Consider the following 20,275-nt stretch of genomic DNA (forward strand, 5'->3'; position numbering starts at 1 on the left):
AATAATTGATTTAGGAAGTGAAGCACTCATACTAAAAAAAATATTAAAAAATTAAAGCTTAGTGAAGCAGATGTGTGAAAAAAAATCCTACATATTAGGAAAATTTACTCAAGAGAAAGTTGAAACATAGAAAGCAAACTATGGTTACCAAAGGGGAAAGGAGTGGGGGAGGGATAAATTAGGAGGTTGGGATTAACATATACACCCTATACAAAATAGACAATAAGCAAGGACTTACTGTATAGCACAGGGAACTATGCTCAATATTTTGTAATAACCTGGAAGGGAAAAGAATCTGAAAAGGAATATGTGTAGAACCGAATCACCATGCTAAACACCTGAAACTAACACAGCACTGTAAATCAACTATTGTCACGTCCGACTCTTGTACCCCATGGACTGTAGCCCGCCAGGCTCCTCTGTCCATGGGGTTCTCCAGGCAAGACTACTGGAGTGGGTTGCCATTGCCTTCTCCAGGGGATCTTCCTGACCCAGGGATCAAACCCACATCTCCTTCATTGGCAGGTGGATTCTTTACCACTGAGCCACCGAGCAACTGTACTGCAATAAAAACAAACAACAAAAAAAGCTGAAAACTCAGCCAGACCACAAATACAATTATATAATATATATTATATATAGTACAATGTTACAGAAAAACTGGAATGAACTCTTTGGTCAATATATATATATACACACACATACATACATACATATATGGAGAAGGCAATGGCACCCCACTCCAGTACTGTTGCCCGGAAAATCCCATGGATGGAGGAGCCTGGTGGGCTGCAGTCCATGGGGTCGCTAAGAGTCAGACATGATTGAGTGACTTCACTTTCACTTTCCACTTTCATGCATTGGAGAAGGAAATGGCAACCAACTCCAGTGTTCTTGCCTGGAGAATCCCATGGATGGAGAAGCCTGGTAGGCTGCAGTCCTTGGGGTCGCACAGAGTCGGACACAACTGAAGCGACTTGGCAGCAACATATATATATATATATATATATATATATATATATTCATTTGGAAGGGAGGAGAGAAAATTCAGTATCATCTCTTCTTATTTTACCAGTGCATTTTTAATCACTAATAGATGTGGAAACTATTGAGATGATCCCAACAGCTTTCCGTTGGGGGCATTAAATTGATACATTTCCCGATTGTGGATTAACCTTGTGTCCCATGAACCTGCTTTGTTGCAGTGTTTTTGCCTCTGAGAATCATCCATGCTGTTGTGTGTATCAGTAGTTCATTCATTTTGAGGGCTGAGTGGTATTCAGTTCTGTAAGCAGAATTCCATTCCATTCCATCCAAGTCTCCTCTATCATCTTCTATAGAACTCAGTTCAATTCTATTTAATAAGATATACCACAGTTGATTTACCCATTCTGCAGTCAGTGGACATGTGTAGGTTTTTGCCCCTCCCAATGTGGGGTTTATGCAAATAAAGCTTCTATAAACATTGGTGGCTCGGTGGTAAAGAATACCTGCCAATGCAAGAGAAGTGGGCTCAATACCTGGGTCAGGCAGATCGTCTGGAAAAGGAAACGGCAACCCACCTCAGTATTCTTGCTTGGGAAATTCCATTGACAGAGGAGCCTGGTGGGCTGCAGTACACGGGTTCACAAAAGAACTGGATACAACTTAGTGACTAAACAACAAAAACAAAACGTTCTTGTACAAGAAATTCTCAGAGTGGTGACCTGCTATTCTAGGTCAGGTCCCAGAAGCAGAGCCTGACACCTGGATTCTGGTGGAGATAATTTACTTCAGGTGCTCTCAGGTGAAACCTATAAGGGACAGAGGCAGCAGAGTAAGAATGAGGTCTTAGGTCAAGTCTTGGATTATCCTTGAGACAAGGGGGCTGCCTTCTGTACCCCATATCAGTCATCAGTTGGGCTGACCCCTCGGAGTGTGGGGGTATAACTTCTTGGATGAGATGGCACCAATCAGCTGAGGACAAGTCTCTTGAGAGGGAGCAGCTGTGAGCCATCAACCCCCGATACCAACAGCAGATGTGGAAAGACTTCCTTGACCTGGTAAAGTCTTTTTGTGGACGTATGTTTTGACATCTCTTGGGTAAATACCTCAGAGTCAAACTGCTGGGTCAGAGGTTAGATACATGACTTCAAACATATTTTCTGAACTAGTTTTAATCATTTTAACCCCACCAGTAAGCATCAGAGTAAAAGCTGCTTCACCTCTTCACCAACGTACATGGTTGACGGTCATTTTAATATGAACCATTCTAGTGGATTGCAGAAGGAAATGGCAACCCACTCCAGTATTCTTGCCTGGGAAATCCCATGGACAGAGGAGCCTGGTGGGCTACAGTCTGTGAGCTGGACATGTCTTAGTGACTAAACAACACCACCATTCTAGTGGATGTGAAGTGGTATCACACTGCAGGTTTAATTTGTATTTTCCTGATGCTCTTATATGCCTTCTTTTGTGAAGTTTTCTTCACGACTTTTGCCCGTTTTTAGATTTGAGTGTCTTTTTATTATTAACAATTAATAATTCTACATGTGTCTTTGTGATAAGGAAATAAAGTGAAAGTGAAAGTTGTTAAGTCATGTCCTACTCTTTTGTGACCCCATGGACCGTAGACTGCCAGGTTCCTTTGTCGGTGAGATCCTCCAGGCAAGAATACTTCTCCAGGGGATCTTCCTAACCCAGGGATCGAATCTGGGTCTTTGTGATATGAAGGTATCAAATAACCAAGTATTTGCTGATTTTCTGTATTCTTTCTACTTTACTGAATTCTATCTTTATTATTTTAGTCTTACTACTTACTCAGGGTGCAATTTGTTCTCCTCTTCATAGTTTCTCTTTTCAAGATTTATTTATTTTCATTTATTTTTGGTTTCACAAATTCTTTGTTGCTGTGTGCAGACGTTCTCTAGTTGCAGCAAGCAGGGGCTACTCTTCATTGCAGTGCAGGGGCCTCTCACTGTGGTGGCTTCTCTTGTTGCAGAGCATGGGCTCCAGGCACATGGGCTTCAGTAGTTGTGGCTCATGGGCTCTAGAATGTGGGCTCAATAGTTGTGGTGCCTGGGCTTAGTTGCTCTGTGGCATGTGGAATCTTCCCGGACCAGGGATCAAGCATATCTCTGCATTGGCAAGTGCATTTCCAACAACTAGACCATCAGGGATGGAGAAGGCAATGGCACCCCACTCCAGTACTCTTGCCTGGAAAATCCCATGGACGGAGGAGCCTGGAAGGCTGCAGTCCATGGGGTTGCTAGGAGTCAGACACGACTGAACGACTTCACTTTCCCTTTTCACTTTCATGCATTGGAGAAGGAAATGGCAACCCACTCCAGTGTTCTTGCCTGGAGAATCCCAGGGACGGGGGAGCCTGGTGGGCTGCTGTCTTTGGGGTCTCACAGACTCAGACACGACTGAAGCGACTTAGCAGTAGCAGCAGACCATCAGGGAAGCCCCCAAAGTTTCTTAAGATAGAACTAGATTCATGGTTTTAGATCTTGCTTCTCTTCTAATATAAAGATTTTAACCTATTAAGTTCTCTTTAAACACTGCCTTGGCTGTATCCCACAAACACATGTCATGTTTATAATGTAATTTACTTTGAAATGTTTTCTGATTTATCTTGTAATTTCTTCTGTGAGCCATGAATTACTTAGGAGTAAGTGTGCTTACCTGAATAGTCTAGTGGTTTTACTACTTTCTTCATTTTAAGTCTGAATTTGGCAATAAGGAGTTCATGGTCTGAGCCACAGTCAGCTCCTGGTCTTGTTTTTGTTGACTGTATAGAGCTTCTCCATCTTTGGCTGCAAAGAATATAATCAATCTGATTTCAGTGTTGACCATCTGGTGATGTCCACGTATAGAGTCTTCTCGCGTTGTTGGAAGAGGGTGTTTGCTATGACCAGTGCATTTTCTTGGCAAAACCTATTAGTCTTTGCCCTGCTTCATTCCATATTCCAAGGCCAAATTTGCCTGTTACTCCAGGTGTTTCTTGACTTCCTACTTCTGCATTCCAGTCCCCTATAATGAAAAGGACATCTTTTTTGGGTGTTAGTTCTAAAGGTCTTGTAGGTCTTCATAGAACCATTCAACTTCAGCTTCTTCAGCGTTACTGGTTGGGGCATAGACTTGGATTACTGTGCTATTGAATGGTTTGCCTTGGAAACGAACAGAGATCATTCTGTCATTTTTGAGATTGCATGAACTCCTTATTACCAAATTCAGACTTAAATTGAAGAAAGTAGGGAAAACCACTAGACCATTCAGGTATGACCTAAATCAAATCCCTTATGATTATACAGTGGAAGTGAGAAATAGATTTAAGGGCCTAGATCTGATAGATAGAGTGCCTGATGAACTATGGAATGAGGTTCGTGACATTGTACAGGAGACAGGGATCAAGACCATCCCCATGGAAAAGAAATGTAAAAAAGCAAAATGGCTGTCTGGGGAGGCCTTACAAATAGCTGTGAAAAGAAGAGAAGCGAAAAGCAAAGGAGAAAAGGAAAGATATAAACATCTGAATGCAGAGTTCCAAAGAATAGCATGAAGAGATAAGAAAGCCTTCTTCAGCGATCAATGCAAAGAAATAGAGGAAAACAACAGAATGGGAAAGACTAGGGATCTCTTCAAGAAAATCAGAGATACCAAAGGAACATTTCATGCAAAGATGAGCTCGATAAAGGACAGAAATGGTATGGACCTAACAGAAGCAGAAGATATTAAGAAGAGATGGCAAGAATACCCAGAAGAACTATACAAAAAAGATCTTCACGACCCAGATAATCACGATGGTGTGATCACTGACCTAGAGCCAGACATCCTGGAATGTGAAGTCAAGTGGGCCTTAGGAAGCATCACTACGAACAAAGCTAGTGGAGGTGATAGAATTCCAGTTGAGCTATTCCAAATCCTGAAAGATGATGCTGTGAAAGTGCTGCACTCAATATGCCAGCAAATTTGGAAAACTCAGCAGTGGCCACAGGACTGGAAAAGGTCAGTTTTCATTCCAATCCCAAAGAAAGGCAATGCCAAAGAATGCTCAAACTACCGCACAATTGCACTCATCTCACACGCTAGTAAAGTAATGCTCAAAATTCTCCAAGCCAGGCTTCAGCAATATGTGAACCATGAACTTCCTGATGTTTAAGCTGGTTTTAGAAAAGGCAGAGGAACCAGAGATCAAATTGCCAACATCTGCTGGATCATGGGAAAAGAAGAGAGTTCCAGAAAAACATCTATTTCTGCTTTATTGACTATGCCAAAGCCTTTGACTGTGTGGATCACAATAAACTGTGGAAAATTCTGAAAGAGATGGGAATACCAGACCACCTGACCTGCCTCTTGAGAAATTTGTATGCAGGTCAGGAAGCAACAGTTAGAACTGGACATGGAACAACAGACTGGTTCCAAATAGGGAAAGGAGTACTCAAGGCTGTATATTGTCACCCTGTTTATTTAACTTATATGCACAGTACATCATGAGAAATGGCTGGACTGGAAGAAACACAAGCTGGAATAAAGATTGCCGGGAGAAATGTCAATAACCTCAGATATGCAGATGACACCACCCTTATGGCAGAAAGTGAAGAGGAACTCAAAAGCCTCTTGATGAAAGTGAAAGTGGAGAGTGAAAAAGTTGGCTTAAAGCTCAACATTCAGAAAACGAAGATCATGGCATCTGGTCCCGTCACTTCATGGGAAATAGATGGGGAAACAGTGGAAACAGTGTCAGACTTTATTTTTCTGGGCTCCAAAATCACTGCAGATGGTGACTGCAGCCATGAAATTAAAATATGCTTACTCCTTGGAAGGAAAGTTATGACCAACCTAGATAGCATATTCAAAAGCAAAGACATTACTTTGCCAACAAAGGTTCGTCTAGTCAAGGCTATGGTTTTACTGTGGTCATGTATGGATGTGAGAGTTGGACTGTGAAGAAGGTTGAGCACTGAAGAATTGATGCTTTTGAACTGTGGTGTTGGAGAAGACTCTTGAGAGTCCCTTGGCCTGCAAGGAGATCCAACCAGTCCATTCTGAAGGAGATCAGCCCTGGGATTTCTTTAGAAGGAATGATGCTAAAGCTGAAACTGCAGTACTTTGGCCACCTCATGCGAAGAGTTGACTCATTGGAAAAGACTCTGATGCTGGGAGGGATTGGGGGCAAGAGGAGAAGGGGACGACAGAGGATGAGATGGCTGGATGGCATCACTGACTCGATGGACATGAGTCTGAGTGAACTCCGGGAGTTGGTGATGGACAGGGAGGCCTGGCGTGCTGCGGTTCATGGGGTCGCCAAGAGTCAGACACGACTGAGTGAGTGATCTGATCTGATCTGATCTGAAGTGTGCTTAATTTCAAAGTAGTTTGAAACTTTTCTTGGTACCTAAATGTTACTGATTGTAATTTAATTACACTTGGATCATAAAATTTTATATGCAAGATTCTAATCTTTTCAAATTTATTGAGATTTTCTTCATGGCCTAGCATACAGCTTATCTTCTTCATAAGCTTCCCATGTGCATTTGAAAATAACAGAATCAAGAGTTGTTGCGTATGTGTGTGTGTGTTTGTGTTCAGCCATATCCAACTCTTTGTGACACGATGGGCTGTAGCCCACTGGGCTCCTCTGTCCAGGGGACTTCCCAGGCAAGAATACTGGGGTGGGCTGCTGTTTTCTACCCTAAGAAATCTTCCCAACCCAGGGATGAACCCACATGTCTGGTGTCTCCTGGATTGGCAGGCGGATTCTCTACCGCTCTGCCATCTGAGATGCCCCATTGTTACATACAGTGCTTCTAAATTGTCAATTAGAACAAGCTGTTCCAATTTTTTCATCCTTGCTGATTTTTTGTCTGATTATCCTAGCCATTGCTGATGGAAAGGATATTAAAATTTCTGACTGTCATTTGTATATTTGTATATCTTTTAATTTTACTAGGTTTTTTAAACGTGTATTTTTAGCATCTTTATTGAAACACAATCCACATTAAAACTGTTCCTAGATTTACATGCACTGGGTGTTAGAAAGTCAAACTGATGATTTATGTTATTTATGATGATTAAGTGTCCCTGTACATTCCCAGTAATACTCCCTATCTGAAATCCACTTTGACATTAGTATTGTCACTCCAGCTCTCCTAGGTTTAACGTATGCATATTACATCTTTTTTTCTAGTCTTTGGTTTAACCTGTCTGGTTCCTTAATATTTAAAATGCATCACTTGCTGACAGTACAGAACTAAATCTTGCTGTTTATCTAAACTGATAATTTCTACCTATTAATTGGATTTAATAGTCCATTTACATTTAATGTAGGTATTGGTATTGAGTGGGTTTAATCTAATTTTATTAAAATTTTTTTCCTGCTTTTTCCTTTTTTTTTTTTTAATACTTCTACGTTCCTTTTATCCTGTCACTTGGGGTCAATCGAATTTTTTTTTAAACTTTGTAGAATGCTTATTTTTTATTTATTTTTTTGTTTATTTATTTATTTTGGCTTCATGGCTTGTGGGATCTTAGTTCCCCCACCAGGGATCGAACCCATGCCCTCTGTACTAGAAGGCAAATTCTTAGCCACGGGACCGCCAGGGAAGTCACTGAATGTTTTTAATATTTCATTTTGTTTATTGTCTGTCTATATTTTTGTGTTGCTATGGCAGTGTTATTTTGTAGCTCCCCCAAGGATTACAAAGTTCTTCCTTAATTTATCACAGCCTATTTAAAATTAATATTATACCACCATACACTGTGTAAGAAGCTTACAACAGTATAATTCCATTTTCCCCTTCCTTCTGTGCTACTGACATGTATTTCACCTCTATATAATTAAAGTCACTCATCTTTTATTTCCCACATACCTACTATTTCTGGTGCTCTTTTGCCTTCTTGTACTTGCAATTTAGCATCTGGTATCATTTCCCGTCAACCCAAAGAGCATGGTTTAGTACATCTTGCAGTTCAGGTCCTTCCTAACAAATTCCTTTCCTTTTCATCTGTCTTTATTTCACCCTCATTTTTAAAGGATTTTTAAAAATACAGAATTCTGGGAGTCTTTCCTTCCAGAACGTTAAAAATGTTTGGCTGCCTTCTGACCTCAGTACAATGTAAAATGATGAGCAGTTACTCACCATTGGTTTCATTTTCCCCGGGGGGGTTGTATTTAATAGATCATTTACACAGACTTAGAGTAGGAAATCTACCCTCCCTTGTCTGCTCATTGTCTCTTCCTGGTGAGTCCTCATGGCGTCTCCCTCGATCTGTCCTTGCTCCCTCCACTGACTGCAGTGCCTCTCTAAGTATTAGGTGTGTGGCATCTTTCTATAAGCTCTGGCCATGACATAGAATTTTCTTTAATACATTGATAGGGCCATTTTCATTGGGAACTGAACCCGATGACAGTCTCGACTGTAACAATGTTTTTTGGCCTAGAGTTATTTTTAATTACTTTAACTATTAATGTTGATTTGACTTCTATGTTTTGTGATAGTAATAGTGTTCTACCTGCTTCCTTTTCACTGTATGTGTCTGATAGGCTTTTATATCCTTTGAATGTGAACTTTTATAGCTTCTCTTGTTTTCAGTGAACTCATAAACAGAATACAGTTAACTTCTATTTTATAAAAAGCTGCTGTTTTTTTTTTGTTTTTTGTTTAATTAGTTTCCAATTAAAACTTATTGTCCACATGCATCTTTATTCTTTTTTTTTTAGATTGTTCCTCCATTGTTTCTTTTTTTTTAAATTTTATTTTATTTTTAAACTTTACAATATTGTATTAGTTTTGCCAAATATCGAAATGAATCCGCCACAGGTATACCTGTGTTCCTATTCTTTCTTTTATATGCTTGTACATTGGCTTTCTTTCCCTACCTTTTGTTATATGCATTATGTGAATGTCTTTATTTTCCCCAGGGAATTGTAAGATCTAAGTCCTGTTCTTCGGAGAAGGCAATGGCACCCCACTCCAGTACTCTTGCCTGGAGAATCCCATGGACGGAGGAAGATGGTAGGCTGCAGTCCATGGGGTTGCTGAGGGTTGGACACGACTGAGAGACCCCATGTCACACTTTCGCTTTCCACTTTCATGCATTGGAGAAGGAAATGGCAACCCACTCCAGTGTTCTTGCCTGGAGAATCCCAGGGATGGGGGAGCCTGGTGGGCTGCCGTCTCTGGGGTCGCACAGAGTCGGACACGACTGAAGCGACTTAGCAGCAGCAGCAGCAGCAAGTCCTGTTCTTAATTCAATCACAGTTTAATTTTTATTTTTTTAAATAAACTACATTCTTTAGCTCTTTAATGATCAACCTCAGGTGAGAAATAATATCTACTGATTCCCTTCAATTCAGAAAATAAAATTCCTTCTCTTTTCCCACATTCTATTTTGTTTATGAGATTTTAGAAGGTGCATATTATTGGGCTTTTTTTTTTTAAAGCCTTTTAATCTTTCAAAATTACTTATGGCATTTTCATAGTGCTTTGCAACTTTCTTTTGAATTTATCGAATTAATTATATATTTGAACAATTTCAGATTTTACTTCTAGCCTCTTATTCTACTTCATCATTCTGGAGTCTGAGTTTTTAAACATTGCTGCAGTTTCTGATTTCATTTGAGTTCAGCTTTGGGTAACATTTTTCTGAATAGATAGGAGTTGCATACTTTGAGTATTTGAGTATCTGGAACTCTTTACATTATCTTCACACATGAATAACACTCTGTCCAGGAATTTGGAGGTTACTAAATTTTCCCCTCAAAACTCTTTACAGATTTCTCCAATGTCTTCAAGCATTTAATGTTATAGAAGAGAGATCTCAACCCTGCCTCAAAAGAGTTTACTAGATAAGCTGCCCACCTTCCTTATGAACTTCTTCACAATACAATCTTTTAAAACTTTTTATTTTGTATTGGAGTATAGCCAATTAGAGCTTATCTCGTCGCTCAGCTGGTAAAGAATCAGCCTGCAATGCAGGAGACCCTGGTTCGATTCCTGGGTCAAGAAGATGGAAGATCCCCTGGAGCAGGATTAGGTTTCCCACTCTAGTATTCTTGGCCCTGGTGGCTCAGACAGGAAGAGTCTGCCTGCAATATGGGAGACCTGGGTTCAATCCCTGGGTTGGGGAAGATCCCCTGGAAGAGGGCATGGCAACCCACTTCCATATTCTTGCCTGGAGAATCCTCATGGACAGAGGAGCCTGGCAGACTGCAGTCCATGGGGTTGCAAGGAGCTGGACATGACTAAGAAACTAAGCACAGCACAGCACAACATAGCCAATTAACAATGCTGTGATAGTTTCAAGTTCAATTCAGTTCAGGCGCTCAGTCATGTCCGACTCTTTGCGACCCCATGAACCACAACATGCCAGGCCTCCCTGTCCGTCACCAATTCCTGGAGTCCACCCAAACCCATGTCTATTGAGTCAGTGATGCCATCCAACCATTTCATCCTCTGACGTCCCCTTCTCTTCCTGCCCTCAGGAAGAGACCTGATCTTTCCCAGCATCAGGGTCTTTTCCAATGAGTCAACTCTTCGCATGAGGTGGCCAAAGTATTGGAGTTTTAGCTTCAATATCAGTCCTTCCAATGAACACCCAGGACTGATCTCCTTTATGATGGACTGACTGGATCTCCTTGCAGTCCAAGGGACTCTCAAGAGTCTTCTCCAACACCACACTTCAAAAGCATCAATTCTTCGGCACTCAGCTTTCTTGACAGTCCAGCTCTCACATCCATACATGACCACTGGAAAAACCATAGCCTTGACTAGATGGACCTTTGTTGGCAAAGTAATGTCTCTGCTTTTGAATATGCTGTCTAGGTTGGTCATAACTTTCCTTCCAAGGAGTAAGCATCTTTTAATTTTATGGCTGCAGTCACCATCTGCAGTGATTTTGGAGCCCCCCAAAATGAAGTCTGACACTGTTTCCACTGTTTCCCCATCTATTTGCCATGAAGTGATGGGACCAGAGGCCATGATCTTAGTTTTCTGAATGTTGAGCTTTAAGCCAACTTTTTCACTCTCCTCTTTCACTTTCATCAAGAGGCTCTTTAGTTCTTCTTCACTTTTTGCCATAAGGGTGGTGTCATCTGCATATTTGAGGTTATTGATATTTCTCCCGGCAATCTTGATTCCAACTTGTGCTTCTTCCAGCCCAGCGTTTCTCATGATGTACTCTGCATATAAGTTAAATAAGCAGGGTGACAATATATAGCCTTGAAATACTCTTTTTCCTATTTGGAACCAATCTGCCATTCCATATCCAGTTCTAACTGTTGCTTCCTGACCTGCATACAGGTTTCTCAAGAGGCAGGTCAGGTGGTCTGGTATTCCCATCTCTTTCAGAATTTTCCACACAGTCAAAGGCTTTGGCATAGTCAATAAAGCAGAAATAGATGTTTTTCTGGAACTCTCTTGCTTTTTCGAACAGCCAAGGGACTCAGCCATTCATATACATGTATCTATTCTCTCCCAAACTCCCCTCCCATCCAGGCTGCCACATAACATTGAGCAGATTTCCCTGTGCTATACAGTAGGTCCTTGTTGGTTATCCATTATTTTAAATACAACAGTGTGTACATGTCCACCCCAAACTCTCTAAACTATCCCAGCCCTGCATTCTTCCCCCCGGCAACCATAAGCTCAGTCTCTAAGTCTCTGAGTCTGTTTCTGTTTTGTAAATAAATTCATTACTATACTACTTGAACTGTAAAAGTTTAATTTAGATTTCAACTGATAACATGATTAAACTAGAGAAAAACAAGTTTAGATTTTCCCAAAGGACAGAGTAGGATTCCAAGAGATACTGTAGTATAGATTAGGAAAACAAGTTTTCTGCCATAGAGCTTATAGTAAACAGGAAACGGGAGAGGAGGAAGGCAGCCAGGAGCAGAGAATAAGGAAACATTTAGGAAATGGCACGCTAGAATTGCTGGACCCAGTTTTAATCAGTTTGGTTTTAGTTCCAATGTAAGCACTGAAAGGAAGAGCCCAATAAAATTTCATAATATTTATTTCCTATAGGTATTGGTCTAGAAACATTTCTGAAAATATGTGTATTTTACCATTTTGTGAAAGTTATCTTTCATGTTATAATTTATATCTAGAGGCTTCATGCTTCCCAGGTGGCTCAGTGGTAAAAAATCTGCCTGCAACGCAGAAGACATGGGTTCAATACCTGGGTTGGGAAGATCCCCTGGAGAAGGAAATGGCAACCCACTCCAGTAGTCTTCTCTGGAAAATTCCATGGATATATCACCCTGGTGAGCTACAGTCCGCAGGGTCACAAATAGTCAGACAGGATGGAACACACACACAGGAAAGTTTCCTGTTTTATAATGATATTTGCATATTATTTAAATGTATTTGTTTATTGGAATAATAATATTATATACCATTTGCTACATTGCTATACTAATGAAGATCATGTATTCTTACAGTAGGTAAATATAAGACATTATTGTATAACTGCAGAACCAAAAATAATACAACTATTGTGTTCCAAAGTATATTATACACTATAGAAATGATAACCTTTTGAGATAAATATAAATGATGCTCTTCTGTTAACTCAGCTACTTCTTCCCCTGACACACATACACACGGAGAGGAAAATAATCTTTCATTTACTATGACTTTCTTACGATTTCCGAGTTCCACTGAGTCTATGCCCTCCTAGGATATTTCCTCTGGACAGACCCTGGGTTTAGAAAGACACACAGTGAAACCAATTCTTGATAAGCCTGCATCTCTGTGACCTGAATATCTCCCAGCTGCTCTCTCAAAGAACTGCTCTTCCATGTTCTGGCAGGGAGCAAATGATGGGGGAAGGAGAGGGGGGCAGAAGTGTCACCATCTATGCCCAGCTGGTCCAGATTATCCGACCTCTGAGCTGCATCCGCTGACTACCCCCATATCCCATTATAAATCATCTCCTTGTTGAACATCAGGCCAGACTGGGGTCTGATTCATTGGCTGAATGTTGCTACCTGGCTCCAGGAGAAGCCTGCGTCTCCGTCCTGTAATAGTCATCACGCTTTAAGAAACCTTCACATTTTTGAACAGTTACATAGTGTCCTCAGCTGAAGAAAGAGGAAGTCTGGAGTCCATTTCCGGCAACTCTCGGGGAGCTGCTTTCCTCTCCCTGACATTAGCAGAGTTTGTCAGCTTGTTAATCTTTAAGGGGATTTGGGGTTGAAATTTGGGGGTGGGGGTAGACAATATAGTCAAAACTCTTCAAAATGGTTTGAAGAAATAAAGTACATGCCCATGTTTTTTTATGGCTATGATTCCTGCTTGGCCTTAGATTTCAACTTCCAAGTTCATGTGAAAGAAAAACCACAAACTATTGGATAGTGTAAAGCACTATAGTAATAGTCTCCACCTTTTCTCATGATGACTTCCAAGTCTGTTTCCTTAATTCTGAGGTAAAAGAAGCAATCAATAACTGTCATATAAATTATATGCAGACAGAGCATCCGAGCATTACAGAATCTGGGTCTTCTTGGTGGCTAAGTGGTTAAAAAAAAAAAAAACCACCTGCCAGTGCAGGAGATGCAGAAGACTCTGGTTCAATCCCTGGGTCAGGAAGATCTCCTGGAGGAGGAAATGGAAACCCACTCCAGTATTCTTCCCTGGGATATCCCATGGACAGAGGAGCCTGGTGCGCTACAGTCCATGGGTTCGCAGAGTCGGACATGACTGAACACGCACACGGAGCATTTGAGCATTACAGAGTCTGGGTCTTTAGAAGGCCAATGTGAGCTGACTAGTTTGCCCTGAACACATTTTCCTCCTTTTTCATTATTTCTCTGTCTGATGCCCAATACTCATTTAAGAAGATTTTGCAGGAAAAGCAGAAACAGGACATGGTTGGACTAACCCCCTTTCATGGAAAACCTTGATTTTGATAAAGTTCTCTAACTTGCAAAGTTTTTTGTCAATCCTAAAGGAAATCAACCCTGAATATTCATTGGAAGGACTGATGCTGAAGCTGAAGCTTCAATACTTTGACCACCTGATGTGAAGAGCTGACTCAATGGAAAAGACCCTGATGCTGGGAAAGATGGAAATCAAAAGGAGAAAAAAGGTGGCAGATGATGAGATGGTTGGATGGGATCATTGACTCAATCGACATGAGTTTGAGCAAACTCCGGGAGATGGTAAAGGACAGGGAGGCCAGGCACGTTGCGGTCCATGCAGTTGCAGAGTCGGACATGACTAAGTGACTGAATGACAACAACTTGCAAAGACCTTATTTGGGATGAGATGAAACAGAGGGGAGGAAAAATTTCCCCCACAGAGACTTGACTCTAGGAGTCATACTTACTAATTACTCTCTGACGAATATATATTTGCCTTCGATAAAACAGTAGAGACGGTCTACATCTGGCAAACTTCACAGGAGGCGTCTGTGTGGCTGGAACAGTAGAATCATTGTTTCTAATATTAAATGGTAGAGAGAGAGAGTCAGGATGACCTCTCCTGGGTTTCTGTAGATATTGTGTCCAAGTCCCTTCCTCCTTGGGGCAAAGAGATAAGCCTTCTAAGAAGTCTCCTCTGTAGATTTTTTTTTTTTTTTTAGAGAAATGCTATGCTTAGATTGTCATGCCTTTTCCATGAGAGTGCTATTTAAGCTGTTCCCCCAAACCATAGGGCTTCCCTGGTCACCAGGAAATTGAATCTGCCGGCAATGCAAGAGACCTGGGTTTTGATACCTGGGTCAGGAAAATTCCCTGGAGAATGGAATGGCATCCCACTCCAGTATTCTTGCCTGGAGAATCCCATGGACAGACAAGCCTAGCAGGCTACAGTCCATGGAGTCGCAAAGAGTTGGACACGACTGAGTGACTACACTTTCACTTTATTTTCCATGAACCATGGTGGGTGCTGAGGAGTTTAAGAGCCCCTGTGGAATGATAGAGGGGCAAAGAATTCAGATCTCTACTCTGTGTTTAAGCTATAGCTGCTGTGCTTTTTGAAAACAATTATTTATTGTTATTATTGATTATGCTGCATGTGGGCTTTCTCTAGTTGCAGTGAGCAAGGACTACTCACTAGTTATGGTGTGCAGGCTTCTCATCTTGGTGGCTCCTCTAGTTGTGGTACCTGCGCTTAGCTGCTCCAGGGCATGTGGAATCTTCCCAGACCAAGGATAGAACCCATGTCCTCTTCATGGGTTGGCAGGCAGATTCTGAGCCACCTGACCCCCAGGAAAGCCCAGAGTCACCTTGCTTTTGCTTCTTTGACTATCAGCTTCCCACATAAGATCTAGTGTGAAGAGTTCCACTGCTCTTAAGGAAAAAAGAAGGTTGGGGGGGATTTGAAAATCAGGTCTACGACATGACACTTTGCCTTACAGGTCTTTGTTCCATCCTATAGGGGAGCAGTGGCAGTCAACACCAATGTGTGGCATGGGATGAATCTCTAACAGAAACCTCTGTGACTCTGCTTTGAGAAGTCTCTGCAAAGTTTGAAATATGCCAAAGAAAAATGCCAGTGCTCCTCACTATAAGAATTACCAACTTTTAATGAGTCCACATTAAAGCAGATAATCAATGAGGCTTCTAAAAGGCAGTTTTCTCCTCCAGGTCTTAGCATCATTACAAGCTCCTGAAGGATGGAAGTTGTTCTGCAAGACTTAAAAAGGATGATATGTACACATACTCCTTTTAAAAAGCTGTTTTTCTATGTTTTTAAAAAATAAAGTTCAAAAATACTGGAAAACTTGCTCTCAACATTTATTCTTTTAGCCTGCCTTTGCTTAACTTTTAAGGAGAGGCAGAAGGTACATAGAACACTAGCAATCAGAACTGTGTTTAAGTCTTAATTCTGCCCCTTATTATCTACATGTTTGAGGATAAGTTGTCTAACCTCTTTACATTTGAAGGCAATTATTAGAAAATATTAATAGAAATATTTGTGCAGCCTACTTCCTATGACTTAAATGCAGAAAACACAGAACTGGTTACAGCAGAGTCTCAGAGGTCTACATTCACCCTTTTTGTTTAATTTGAGGTTTCGATGTACACACTGGCAGTAGCGTGGCCTCGTAGCTATGTGAGGTATTCAGAATGTAATTGGTTATCATTTTAATACCTGCACGTGTTGGGTGGTCTGAGATGATGAAAGAATTCAGGCTTCCCACAAGTTCAAAGGTGTTTAGTGGTAGACAGAAAATGAACCCACATAACTTGAGAAGATCTAAAGAAACAGAAAATCAAATGAGGTAATCCGCCTAGGTTCAAGTTGTAGATGTGGATGAGAAGGAAAAAGAATTAGGTCATGCATGAGACATGACTTGAGAAGTCCTGTGTGTGTGAAAACCCCCTTTGAGTTATAGAGTCATTGACGTAATCAGTTACCAATACAAACTAATGCATCCCATCAAAGTTGCTGACAAGATGCAATTAGTGTCCTGGGTAAAATTTTTCTTTTTGCAACCCCAGGCATACTGAGAAAGCAACCCATGTTACACATGGCATAACATAACAGTGTCCTTAATTGCTGGAAAATTGTCCTGAAATCATCTAACACTCACCAGAAATTGCTTGTCAAAATTCACATCAGTTACTTGAAAGGGTAAATATCTTTCTCAGGGGTAAGTATCTCATAACCCCTAGGGGAGTTAGAATTCAGCTTTTAAATGTGCAAGACAAGAAATACCAGGGTTTTTAATATTTGGTGGCTGAGAACTCAATGACTGAGCTTGTTCTTAAAATTTGGTTCATGTTTATGAAAAATTGGCATATTAGAGTGACAATAACTGAAAATTAAAATGTGAATTAGATATTTTAATGTGGTCTCATGACTTTAGTTTTAAATCTTTCCAAGTTTATATACTCTATTGGGACATTTAAGAGAATTTGAAGTTTGTTATATTTATATTTGCTTATTAGATTTATTAGGAATGGTTTGTTAGACAATCAAAGCACTTAAGAAGGAAATCAAATATATCAAATTTGAATATGCAGTCTAAAATATTTGAAGGAATTGAATTAGCTAAGTTTATAATCGAGACCAAGCATTATGAAAAGAATTCTAAGAGCAAATGTTAAAATTTGCTAAGAGAATACCATTTATAAGCAGAATTTAAAAGCATAAGGAAGAACTAGGGTTTTATCTTTGTATTGTATCTAATATTAATTTTAGAAACTAAATAAACTCTGTATAGTCTCTTCTATGCAGAAAAACTACACCCTCAAGTTAATTTAAAAAAATTTAAATGAACAACAATAACTCAAGAAAATGGTTCTGTCAGTTGAATGGACTGGATTCAATGGAGTGTGGGTTGAAACCCACTGAATTCTTTTCTCACCACTTTCTATTAAACTTTTCTGTGGAAAAGTTCTTAATCTATTCCTCTCTCTCATCTCACATGACTCTTTTCTGCCACTCTCATAAAAATAAAGAACCAAATCTCTTTAATGAACACATAATTCCCTTTCAGAGTAATTTTAAAACCCCAAATTCCATTCATGCTTAAAACTTTTCTCCTCCCTCAGCCTGGATTGCTTCAGGCCTGGAGCTCAGAACAGAGGGTGGGGTGGAGCGGGGAGTGGGTTTCTTCAGTGGGCCCAGCTCCACCCCTCCCTGCCCTTATTTCCGAGCAGCAGCTCTTGGTTCCTGCAGCGTTGGACCCAGAAGGAGGGGACAAGGAGAGGTCCTTCTCTAGAACCTGGATGGCACAGGTAGGGTATGTCTTGATGCCCTCTACGTGGGGCAGGTTCCACAGTCTGGTTCCCTGGCATAGCATTATTTGTGGGTTTTCCCAAGAGCCTTCCCTGGGGTTTTCCAGCTGTGCTTTCCCAGGGAGACTTAGGCAGCTTGGGCTTTGTATAACCCAACTCTTCATTGAGAATCCTTCTCTACCGCAAGAAGAAAAGCTATGATAAACCTAGACAGCATATTAAAAAGCAGAGACATCACTTTTTCAGCAAAGGTCCATATAGTCAAAGCTATGGTTTTTCCAGTAGTCAGGTATGGATGTGAGAGTTGGACCATAAAGAAGTCTGAAAGCCAAAGTATTGATGCTTTTGAATTATGGTGCTGGAGAAGACTCTTGAGAGTCCCCTGGACAGCAAGAAGATCAAACCAGTCAATCCTCAAGGAAAGCAAACCTGAATATTCATTGGAAGTACTGATGTTAAAGCTGAAGCTCCAATACTTTGGCCACCTGATGCAAACAGCTGACTCTTTAGAAAAGACCCTGATGCTGGGAAAGATTGAAGGCAGGAGGAGAAGGGGACGACAGAGGACGAGATGGTGGATGTCATCACTGACTCAGTGGACATGAGTTTGAGCAGGCTCCGGCAGATGCTGAAGGACAGGGGAGCCTAGCGTGCTGCAGTTCATGGGGTCACAAAGAGTCGGGCATGACTTAGCAGCTGAACAACAGCAGCAACAATGCAAGATAAGAATATTGTCTTCTTAACCTCCTTATTCATCTTCCCCATCCCACCTATTGAGTTCCATAAACCATATATGTGTTTGTACATGTGAGATTGACATCATTAACATTCTATTCTAGAACATTATTCCACAATTTATCCATAAGTTGATTCTAAATATCATAAACCATAAATACTACATATGTGCATGTATTTACATATAGGTATAATGTGAGTGAGTGATAGTCACCCAGTTGTGTCCAACTCTTTGTGATCCCATGGACTGTAGCCTGCCAGGCTCCTATATCCATAGAGTTCTCCAGGTAAGAACACTGGACTGGATTACCATTTCCTTCTCCAATATATGTAGAATATTACATATATATTTAACACAGAGGGCATATAATAATGTTTAAGAATCTTGCTTCACCACTTAATAACTTTTTGATCTTAAGCTGCTTAACTTCTTCTCATCTTATTTCTTTACCTCTAAGAAGAGGAAAATGATAGCCATCTCTTGAGGTTGTTGTGGGAGTTATGTAACTAACCCATGGCACATGTTAGTTATTTTTCACTTCTTACCCCAGTCACGTCCAAGTGTTGTATTTCTTTTACTGCATCAATACAACCATCTCTGGACCACATAAAGTGGAACCTTCTTGCATCAAGGTTACATGAATTTCTTTCTCTTATGCTTTAACGATAGCTTTTATTACAATGCCATTTTCAAATTTCATTTCATATTCTGACCACAGATTTCCTGTATAGTTTTCTCCTCACCTTGCTAGAGTCTCTAAACGCCTTATTTTTGTTGTTGTTGTTGTTCATTTTCGAAAATATAATGTGCCCCATTATATCTTGAAATCATTTCAGCCTTTCTGTTATGTGCACAATGACTGCTCAGAATCCACTTCTCCCTGGGGACACGTGCCAGCCCCTGACCTCCTGCTACGATCCGGACCAGACGCTTTCTAGGCTCCATGGGTACCACCGGGGTCTATCCTTGTTTCCTGTATTCCATGATTTCCTCTCCTTGATCTCTCCCTATTTTTGCTGGTGTAAATCCTCAAATAATTTCCTCAGAATGGTAGTACATGCAAGGCAAATTTTCTTACTATTTGCATACCCAGAAACCTTATTATTTGCCACTGTAAAATCACAATAAAACTCTTAGCAGTATCTTTTAATACTAGGATCATTCTAAAGACCATAGGAAACACAAATAATAACCAAAATGAAAAAAAAAAAAAAGCTAGTCCTACTTAACTTCAACACATCTAAAAGCTACCATATTCAGCAAAGTGTGATATTTCACTGCTATATTGAAAATGATAACCAACAAGGACCTACTACTGTGTAGCACAGGGAATTCTGTTCAATGTTTCATGGCAGCCTGGAGGGGAGGGGACTCTGAGGGAGAATGGACACATGTCTACATATGGCTGAGTCCCTGTGCTATCCAGCTGGAACTATCACAACACTTAATTTGCTATACCCCAATTTAAAATTAAAAGTTAAAAAAATGTGATATTGGCATAAAAACAAATATTTCAGTGCCTGTGATATCTCCCAAAATCTCAGCCACTCTAGCTTGACACTTCTTTTCATTGAGGCAGACCTGTTCAATTGGTAATTGGGCATGACCATCCCTAGCAAGGCATCTCTAGTAAAACATGTGTTCTAGATTTCAGCAGCCCCATCAGGAGTATGGGTCCAGCCTCTGCAGAGGAAGCTTCTAGCAACCAGGATGCAGTTAATACCTGGCGGTGATGCCGGACACCATGGGCCCTGCTGTGTCTCTTTGTCACACTGCTGCTGCCTTGGTTCAGACATCTTCCTGTCTGGGTCTGGGTGCCAATCCCCCAAATGTCCCACCTGCAGTCCTGTACCCTCCCATCC

General features: G+C 40.7%; 1 long non-coding RNA gene across 1 annotated transcript; it reads left to right on the top strand.

The window, feature by feature from the left end:
- Window positions 1–1,503: 1,503 nt before the first annotated feature.
- Window positions 1,504–15,531, top strand: LOC147351994 (uncharacterized). The gene is made up of 2 exons (XR_015146911.1): window positions 1,504–2,042; window positions 15,369–15,531. It is a non-coding gene; the product is annotated as an uncharacterized LOC147351994 (long non-coding RNA).
- The last annotated feature ends 4,744 nt before the right edge of the window (window positions 15,532–20,275 follow it).

This window comes from Bos grunniens, chromosome 19, assembly GCF_055505025.1.
Source record: "Bos grunniens cultivar Pamir isolate PY7600 chromosome 19, Bosgru_T2T1.0, whole genome shotgun sequence".
In the NCBI taxonomy this organism is placed as follows: domain Eukaryota; kingdom Metazoa; phylum Chordata; class Mammalia; order Artiodactyla; family Bovidae; genus Bos; species Bos grunniens.